The sequence below is a fragment of the Nicotiana tabacum genome, chromosome 10, assembly GCF_000715075.1.
Source record: "Nicotiana tabacum cultivar K326 chromosome 10, ASM71507v2, whole genome shotgun sequence".
In the NCBI taxonomy this organism is placed as follows: Eukaryota; Viridiplantae; Streptophyta; class Magnoliopsida; order Solanales; family Solanaceae; genus Nicotiana; species Nicotiana tabacum.
The window spans coordinates 145,925,954-145,936,793 of record NC_134089.1 but is presented as its reverse complement, the minus strand read 5'-3'; the positions used below and the strand labels follow the sequence as shown (position 1 = coordinate 145,936,793).

General features: G+C 43.0%; 1 long non-coding RNA gene across 1 annotated transcript; it reads right to left on the bottom strand.

The window, feature by feature from the left end:
- Positions 1-6,839: 6,839 nt before the first annotated feature.
- LOC142164930 (uncharacterized) lies at positions 6,840-10,554 on the bottom strand. The gene is made up of 2 exons (XR_012696018.1): positions 9,776-10,554; positions 6,840-7,074 (listed from the first exon to the last, which is right to left on the bottom strand). It is a non-coding gene; the product is annotated as an uncharacterized LOC142164930 (long non-coding RNA).
- Positions 10,555-10,840: the final 286 nt, after the last annotated feature.

Here is a 10,840-nt window from a genome sequence, read left to right as displayed (position 1 = left end):
ACGAAAATGAGTTTTCTAAAGTTTTACCCAAAAAATCAAAATTGCCCCGGGCCCACATGGTCAAAACCCGAGGTTCGAACAAAAATCCGATTACCCATTCCCCCACGAACCCAAATATATGATTTATTTTGAAATAGGACCTCAAATCGAGGTCCAAATCTCCTATTTTTGAAAAGCCTAGGTTTTACCCAAAACACCAATTTCCCCTATGAAAATTAATGATTTTGAGTTGAAATCATGTGAAAAGATGTTAGTGATTGAAGAAAATGAGTTAGAAACCACTTACTAATGTTTTGGAGAAGAAATGTTATTTGAAAAATCACATCTTATGTTTTTGGGGTTTTGAAAAAAGAAAAATAACTAAAAATCCCGACTTAATATACTATTTTCAGATGTCATGTGCGGACAGCACAAAACCAACTGCGGTCGCACAGCTCCCATGTGGACTGCAGTAACATGCTTTAGCATTTTGGCCATACCTTTTTCTACATAAGTCCAAATTATGATTTCTTTAGCTTTCTGGAAACTAGACACGAAGTACTACAACTTTCGTTATTCAATCATCTCAAATTTCCTTATAGATCAAAAGATATAGGCTTTTGAAGTCACAAAATCCAGTGCGGCCGCAAAGCCCCCACCACGGTCCGCACAAAATCCAGTGCGGCCGTACAGGCCCCTCTGCGGTAGCATTCCATCTTGTGCGGACAGCACTGGTTTGTTCAGAGGCCTTACACATCTCTGAACCTGCAACAACTGTGTTTTTAAGCCTAAAACATCCCGAAAACTACCCGAAACTCACCCGAGCCTTCGGAACTCCAAACTAAGTGTGCATACTAACTCAAAAACGTCATATGGACCTACTCGTGCGATCATATCATCAAAATAACATGTAAAATCATGAATTAAACCTCAAAACTCAACATTTTCATCAAGAACTCTCAAAGTTCATAACTCTTCAACCGGACAACTCACGTCAAATAAACTCCGTTTTTCACCAAATTTCACAGTTATCTTTCAAATACTATAAAAAGTTTGTACCGAGCTCTGGAACCAAAATACGGGCCCGATAACAATGGTTTCAAACATTAATTCTTTTCTTTATTTCTTAGATAATTCAGTAAAATAATTTCTTTCAAAAATGGATTTCTAAGGCTTGGGACCTCAGAATTCAATTCCGGGCATACGCCCAAGTCGCATATTTTACTGCGGACCTTCCGGGATTGTCGAAACACGGATCCGGGTCCATTTGCTAAAAATGTTGATCAAAGTAAACCATAATCAAATTTCTAACTCTAAAATTTCTATTTCTCATATTTTCACATAGAGCTTTCCGGATATAGGTCCGGACCACGAACGTAAATCAAGGTGGGGTAAAAGGAAGTTTTTTTAAGCCTCGGAACATTGAATTCACTTGCAACACAAGTGATGACCTTTTGAGTCATCACATTCTCCACCTTTAAAATAATCGTTCATCCTCGAACGGACATAAGAAGGAAGTACCTGGGTCGGGAAAAAGATGGGGATAATGACTCCGCATATCGGACTTGGACTCCCAGGTCGATGCCTCTGTGGGCTGACCTCTCCACTGAACACGAATAGAAGGAAAACTCTTCGATCTCAATTAATGAACCTGCCGGTCTAGAATAGCTACCGGCTCCTCCTCAGAAGACAAGCCCTTGTCCAACTGGACAGTGCTAAAATCTAACACGTGGGATGGATCACTGTGATACTTCCGAAGCATGCACACATGAAACACTGGATGCACGACTGATAAGCTCGACGGCAACGCAAGTCTATAAACCACCGCTCCCAGTCAATCAAGAATCTTAGAAGGGCCAATGAACCTAGGGCTAAGCTTGCCCTTCTTCCCAAATCTCATCACGCCCTTCATAGGTGACACTCGAAGCAATACCCGCTCACCGACCATGAATGCCAAATCACGAACCTTGTGGGTGGCGTAACTGTTTTGCCTGGACTGAGCTGTACGAAGCCTATCCTGAATAATTTTGACCTTGTCCAAGGCATCCTAAACCAGATCTGTACCCAACAACCAAGCCTCTCCCGGCTCAAATCATCCAACCAGAGACCGACACCGCCTACCATATAAAGCCTCATAAGGAGCCATCTGGATACTCGACAAGTAGTTGTTGTTGTAGCCAAACTCTACTACAGGCAAAAACTGATCCCACGAGCCTCCAAAGTCAATGACACAAGCTCGGAGCATATCCTTCAAAATCTGAATGGGCCGCTCGGACTGCTCGTCCTTCTGAGGATAAAACGCTGTGCTCAACTCAACCTGCATGCCCAACTCTCGCTGAACTGCTCTCCAAAATTGGGAGGTAAACTATGTACCTCGATCCAAAATGATAACTTGGGCATACCATGAAGACGAACAATCTCCCGGATATAGATCTCAGCTAACCTCTCGGAAGAATAGGAGACTGCCACAGGAATGAAATGCGCTTACTTGGTCAGCCTTTCAACAATAACCCACACTGCATCGAACTTCCTTTGAGTCCGTGGGAGACCAACAATGAAGTCCATAGTGATCCACTCCCACTTCCACTCGGGAAGATCAATCCTCTGAAATGAACCATCGGGCTTCTGATGCTCGTACTTAAGCTGCTGACAATTCAAACATCGAGCCACATATGCAACGATATCCTTCCTCATTCTCTACCACCAATAATGCTGCCGTAAATCCTGATACATCTTATCGGCGTCCGGATGAATAGAGTACCTGGAACTATAGGCCTCCTCTAAAATCAACTCTTGGATCCCATCCACATTAGGCACACAAACTCAACCCTGCAATCTCAAAACTCTATCATCACCTAAGGTAACCTGCTTGGCACCTCTGTGCTACACCGTGTCTCTAAGGACACACAAATAGGGATCATCATACTGCTGATCACGGATACGCTCCAATAAAGAAGAACGAGCGACCGTGCAAGCTAACACACGACTGGGCTCAGAAGCATCCATCCTCACGAACTGATTGGCCAAAGCCTGAACAACCAAAGCACGCGGTCTCTCACCGACCGGAATATAAGCAAGACTGCCCATACTGGCTGACTTCCTACTCAAAGCATCGGCCACCACATTGGCCTTTCCCGGATAATATAATATGGTGATATCATAATCTTTTAACAACTCCAACCACCTTCTCTGCCTCAAATTCAACTCTTTTTTCTTGAACACAAACTGAAGACTCTTGTGATCTATGAACACCTCACATGCCACGCCATACAGATAATGCCTCTAAATCTTCAATGCGTGAATAATGGATGCCAACTCCAAATCATGAACCGGATAATTCTTCTCATGAATCTTCAACGGCCGCGAAGCATAGGCAATGACTTTGCCATCCTATAACAACACTGTACCAAGTCCAATACGAGATGTATCACAATAAATTATATAAGGCCCTAAACTGTGGGTAAACCAACACCGGTGCCGTAGTCAGAGCTGTATTGAGCTTCTAAAAGCTCGCCTCACACTCATCCGACCATCTGAACTGGGCACCCTTCTGGGTCGACCTGGTCATCGGGGCTGCAATAGATGAAAACCCCTCCACAAACCAATGATAGTAGCCTGCCAATCCCAAGAAACTCCGAATCTCTGTAGCTGATGCTGGTCTAGGCCAGTTCTTGACTGCTTCAATCTTCTTCGGATCAACCTGAATACCCTCCGCTGATACAACATGACCTAGGAATGCAACTAAACCCAACCAGAACTCACACTTAGAGAATTTAGCATATAACTGACTATCCCTCAAGGTCTGAAGAACCACTCTAAGATGCTGCTCGTGCTCCTCCCGGCTGCGGGAATATATCAAAATATCATCAATGAAGACTATCACGAAAGAATCCAAATAAGGCCTGAACACTCGGTTCATCAAATCCATAAAAGTTGTTGGGGCATTTGTCAACCCGAATGAAATAACCAATAACTCATAATGCCCGTACCGAGTGCGGAAAGCTGTCTTAGGGACATCGGATGCCCTAATCCTCAATTGATGGTAGCCAGATCTCAAGTCAATCTTCGAAAATACCTTGGCACCCTGAAGCTGATCAAACAAATCATCAATACTCGGCAATGGATACTTATTCTTGATTGTAACCTTGTTTAACTACTGGTAATCAATACACATTCTCATCGATCCGTCCTTCTTCTTAACAAACAACACCGGCGTACCCCAAGGCGAAACACTCAGCCTAATAAAACCCTTCTCAAGCAAGTCTTGAAACTGCTCCTTCAACTCTTTCAACTCAGGTGGGGCCATACGATACGGCAGGATAGAAATGGGCTGAGTGCCCGGAGCCAAATCAATATCCCTGTCGGGCGGTATACCTGGAAGGTCTGAAAGGAATACCTCAGGAAACTTACGAACAACGGACACAGAATCAATAGAATGAACCTCAGCACCAGAATCACGAACATATGCCAAATAGGCCAAACAACCTTTCTCAACCATGCGCCGAGCCTTCACATAAGAGATAACACTACGGGTAGAATGACCAAGAGTCCCTCTCCACTCTAAACGAGGCAAACCCGGTAAAGCTAAGGTCATAGTCTTCGCATGATAGTCCAAGATAGCATGGTAAGGTAATAACCAGTCTATTCCCAATATAACATCGAAATCAACCATGTCCAGAAGCAACAAATCTACACGAGTCTCAAGACCCCCAATCACAACTATACATGAACGATGGACGCGATCTACCATAATAGAATCACCCATCGGTGTAGACACATAAACAAGATCACTCAAGGAATCACTAGGCATAACCAGATACGGTACAAAATAGGATGACACATACGAGTACGTAGACCTTGGATCAAATAACACTGAAGCATCTCTATCACAAATTAGAATCGTACCTTTAATAACTGCATCTGAAGCCTCAGCCTCAAGCCTAGCTGGGTGACCATAACATCGGGGTTGGGCCCCACCACCCTGAACTACATCTCTGGGATGGCCAGCTGCTGGCTAGCCTCCACCTCTAGCGGTTTGAGCTCCATCTCTAGCATATCTACCTCTACCTCTAGCACCTCTACCCCCACCTCTAGCTGGTTAGGCGGCCTGTGGAACACCTGGTACCTAAACCATAGCACGGGAACCTTGATGCGGAGAATTGCTCGAAGCTCGAGGGCAATACCTAGCAATGTGCCTCGTGTCGCCACAAGTAAAACAAGCCCTCAGCTGTTGGGGCTGACGACCCTGGAAAATCTAAAGCGGGGGTGCACTGATAGGAGTTAGTGGTGCATTGTAGGACTACTGATCAGAATACTGCATCTAAGGACCACGACCACCTGAAGCACCGTGAGAAACCTAAAGTGTCGACTGAAAAGACATAAGAGGAGGGCCTCTACCATACGAATCCCTACCTCCAAACGAGGTACCACTGAATTTGCCTGAATAACAGAGCCTCTTGTCTGACCCATGACCACCTCCCTATGATAGAACCATCTCCACCCTCCTGGTCACATTGGCCGCCTCCTAGAAAGATATCTCACTCCCAGTCTCCCTAGTCATTTGAAGATGAATCGGCTGAATAAGACCATCAATAAACCTCTTCACCCTTTCTCTCGGTGGGAAGTATGACAAGAGCATGACGAGTCAAGTCGATAAATCTAGTCTCATACTGGGTAATAGTCATAGAACCCTGCTGGAGACGCTCAAGCTAACTCCGATAGGCCTCTCTCTGAGTGATGGGGAGAAACTTCTCCAAAATAGCTGAGTAAACTACTCCCAAGTCAAAGCTGGCGATCCGGCTGGTCTAGCCAAACAAAAATCCTTCCACCAAGTCTTGGCGGATCCAAACAAGCGAAAAGTGGCAAAATCGACCCCATTGGTCTCAACTATCCCCATGTTCCTGAGAACCTCGTGGTAGCTGTCTAGATAGTCCTGGGGATCCTCGGTAGATGCACCGCTGAAAGTGGTAGTGAAGAGCTTGGTGAACCTATCCAGCCTCCACAAAGCATCGGCATACATAGCTGCTCCATTACCGGTCTGAGCTACCACACCCGACTGAACTGCTCCAATTGGCTGAACCACTAGAGTTTAAATCTAGGGAGCTACCTGCTCCAGAGTGCGAGTAGCAGGAGTCTGGGATCCTCCTTTAGCCTGAGAGACGGTTGGTGCTACAGGAAGTAGCCTGCCCAGGTGACACTCTACATAAGGCCTACTAGACAGACCAGAGCATCCTGAAGAACTGGGATGGCAATAAACCCCTCTGGGACCTAAGCTGGGCCCACCGCAACTACTGGGGCCAGAACCTCATCACCAAAGTCAACCTAAGGCTCCGCCGCTAGTGCTGCTACTCGGGGCTGAGCTCTGCCCCTACCTCAGCCTCTAGCATGGCCTCGACCTTGACCTCGTGGGAGCTGCTATTGGGGGCTCGGGCTACTGGTCAGTGGATGAGGAAGCGCGTGTTCTTGCCATCTGCGAAAGAACAGAATGGAAATTCAATTAGCATTAGGAAACCAAACCGCACGACAGGAAAGAATAAATGTGAAGTTTTTCCTAACTTTGTAGCCTCTGGGGGATAAATACAGATGTCTCCGTACCAATCCCTCAGACTCTACTAAGTTTGTCTATGAACTGTGAGACCCATGTAACCTAGAGCTCTGATACCAACTTGTCATGACCCGTATTTTCCACCCTCGGGAGTTGTGATGGCACCTACTAATGTGAGCTAGTCAACCAAACCTTTGATCTAATTACTTCATTAACCGATTATTTCTTTAAAACAAATATAAGGCGATAACATGAAAACAGCGGAATTTTAAATAATTAAGCGGAAGATAACAATTAAATATCTGAAATCTACATCTATTACAACTCTTAAAACTTAAAGCACCCAAAACCTGGTGTCACAATGTCACAGACGGTCTAAGAGATTACTACATACAAAGTCTGAAGAAAATGACAATACATTGTTCCTGAATAAAAGGAAAATGAAACAGGAAATAGGAATATAGGAGACGCCAGGGCCTGCAGGTCTACCTTGGATCTCCGCGTGGACTGAAGGTAGCCTCCAAACTACGATCCAAAAGTTGCTCCAGGATCTGCACATAGTGTAGAGTGTAGCATCAGCACAACCGACCCCATGTGCTGTTAAGTGTCTAGCCTAACCTAGGCAAAGTAGTGACGAGGCTAGGGCCAGACTACCAAATAAACCAGAGCAGTCACATAATGTATAGCGGAAAGTAAAGTAGAATAAACAAATAAAGATGGGAAGGGGAAATATGCTTCGGGGAAAACAGGTAAAACAAAATATCAAGAGAACTATAAAGGAATCAAAATCCAACCACTAACAAGAATAAGGAAAACAAAGGCAGATTTTACTTTCTTTTCACATCTTGTTGCAGGCATGCAACCCGATCCCATTTCCTATATCTCGTGGCAGGCGTGCCACCCGCTCCCATTTCATTTATCTCGTGGTAGGAGTACCACCCTCTCACATTTCATTTATCTTGTGGTAGGCGTACCACCCGCTCCCATTTCATTATATCTCGTAGTAGACATATTACTCGCTCTCATTTCATTATATCTCGTGGAAGGCGTGCCACCCGCTCCCATTTCATTTATCTCGTGGTAGGCATACCACCCGCTCCCATTTCATTATATCTTGTGGTAGGCATACCACCCACTCCCATTTCATTATATCTTGTGGTAGGCGTACCACCCGCTCCTAGTTACAATCCAACAATAACTACAAGGAATCCCTGCAAGGGAATAAGAGCAATATAACAACTTCTCGGCAAGGGAACAATAATATTTCAATAACATCCCAGCAAGGAACAATAATATCAAACAAACATCCCGGCAAGGGATAATTAATATCAAACAAACATCCTGGCAAGGGAACAAGGGTGATAATAACATATGAAGCGCAATAAACCACAACGGAGTCATAACAATTATAATACAAGACTCACTGGCATGCTTGACACCAACGTATAGATACTCGTCACCATGTCTGTATGTCGTACTCCACAATTAACATGTAGCAAATAAGACACACTCCTAATCTCTCAAGCTAAGGTTAGACCAAACACTTACCTTGATGCCACGAACACAATTCATGATTCAACTATAGCTTTACCCCTTGATTCTACCACCAATTTGCTCGTATCTAGTCACAAGTTACTTAATTACATCAATAAACGCTAAATGAATCAACCCCAACGCATGAAAATGAGTTTTCTAAAGTTTTACCCAAAAAGTCAAAAAATGCCCCGGGCCCACATGGTCAAAACCCGAGGTTCGAACCAAAACCCGATTACCCATTCCCCCACGAACTCAAATATATGATTTATTTTTAAATCGGACCTCAAATCGAGGTCCAAATCCCCAATTTTTGAAAAACCTAGGTTCTACTCAAAACACCCAATTTCTCATATGAAAATCATTGACTTTGAGTTGAAATCATGTGAAAAAATGTTAATGATTGAAGAAAATGAGCTAGAAACCACTTACCAATGTTTTGGAGAATAAAGGTTATTTGAAAAATCGCCTCTTATGTTTTTGGGGTTTTGAAAAATAAAAAATAACTGAAAATCCCGTCTTAATATACTACTTTTAGATGCTCGTGCGGACCGCACGAAACCAATTGTGGCACACAACTCCCATGTGGACTGTAGTGACATGCTCTAGTATTGTAGCCATAACTTTCTCTACAGATGTCCAAATTATGAGTTCTTTAGCTTTATGAAAACTAGACACGAAGGGATACAACTTTCAATTTTTGTATCATCTCAAAATTCCTTGTAGATCAAAAGATATAGTCTTCCGAAGTCAGACCAGGGAAATTTTTCTTCACCGCGGACCGCACAAAATCCAGTGCGGCCGCAAAGCCCCCACCGCGGTCCGCACAAAATCCAGTGCGGCCGCACAGGCCCCTCCGCAACAGCATTCCATCTTGTGCGGACCGCACTGGTTTGTTCAGAGGCCTTTCACTTCTCTGAACCTGCAACAACTATATTTTTAAGACTAAGACATCCCGGAACCTACCCAAAACTCACCCGAGCCGTCGAAACTCCAAACCAAATGTGCATACTAACTCAAAAACATCATATGGACCTACTCGTGCGATCACATCATCAAAATAACATGTAAAATCATGAATTAAACCTCAAAACTCAACATTTTAATCAAGAACTCTCAAAGTTTATAACACTTCAACCGGAAGTCCAACTCACGTCAAATAAATTCCGTTTTTCACCAAATTTCACAGTTATCTTTCAAATTCTATAACAAGTTTGTATCGGGCTTCGGAACCAAAATATGGGCCCTATAGCAATGGTTTCAAACATTAATTCTTTTCTTTATTTCTTAGATAATTCAGTAAAACAATTTCTTTCAAAAATTGATTTCTAAGGCTTGGGACCTCGGAATTTAATTCTGGGCATACGCCCAAGTCCCATATTTTATTACGGACCTCCCGGGATCATCAGAACATGGATCCGGGTCCGTTTTCTAATAATATTGACCAAAGTCAACCATAATCAAATTTTTAACTCTAAAATTTCTATTTCTCATATTTTCACATAGAAGGCTTTCCGGATATAGGTCCAGACCACGTATGTAAATCAAGGTAGGGTAAAAGGAGGTTTTTTTGTAGGCCTCGGAACACTGAATTAAATTGCAACACAAGTGATGACCTTTTGGTTCATCACATCACATGACCATAAAACATTAACTTCTAGCATGGACATCTCAAAGAGCAAGTTTACGGCATAACAGAAATAATAGAGTAAGATGGACCTTTAAGCTTCTTCCATAGATTCAAACAATGATCTCCAAATCAGGGCATTGTACAGCGTCAACAAATGAATTCGACAACTAAACTCAAACAAATGACCACGTACGCGCCAGAGAAGACTCGAACAGAGACAGCCGACCAGAACTCAAACGGAATCGCAGCAGTTCCGAGACCTCGAACGCGACTTCCAAATTTCAGTGAATTTCATGGCTCTTTTTCGTTGATTTTTGGCTTTTTTTTAAAGTGTTTTGTAGGTGAGTTTCAACTGGGTTTGATAGAGGAAGTTTGCCTTTTTTGGACAAAAGGGATGTTGATTTTGGTCCTTATTTTTCTTTGTTTCTAGCGCCCCTGCTCTGTTGTTTTGACTGTGGGTGTTGTAGCGAAGGAATTCAGAGGGAAAGGGGGGAACAGCGGCTTCTCTTAAGAATTGAATGTGGGTCAGCTGAAACTTTTTGTGTGAGACTAATGGAGTTCTCGATGAGTTTGGTTGATTCTTTAGGAGAAGAAGATGAGCAGCCGATTTTTGTGAAGCTTTTACATGGCTAAAATAGAGGAAGGACCATGGATGAAGATGATTTATGGCTGGATTTCACTGGTGTTTAATGGAAGCTGGAAACCTTTTTTGCTTTCCCTTTCGTATATGTTTTTGTTCTATGCCCAGTCCCTTTCGTTTTTCTTTTTTTCCAGATCCCTCATCCCCTTCCGTTTTTTTGTGCAGATTCCCCTTTGTGTGTGTGCGCGTGCTTGTGAATTAAAAGGAAAGGATCTCTTTTGATTTCCTTTCCCCTTGTTCTGTCTGTTTTCTTTTTGCCTTGTGTGTAGTGTAGTTCCCTTAAATTGTGGGAGTTTGTTATGCAGATAAGGTGGAATCTTTGGCATCTGAAAAATCTTCATTGGCTCTCCTTTTTTTTTGTTAATTTTCTTTTCTTTCTTTATTTTTAGTGAATAAAATAAAATATTACTCCTACTTGATTAATATAGAAAGATAAAAAATGCTAACTACTCAAAATTCATTTACTAAAATCCTTAACTTGAAAAGGATAGAGTAGACCCTTTAAAAATATATT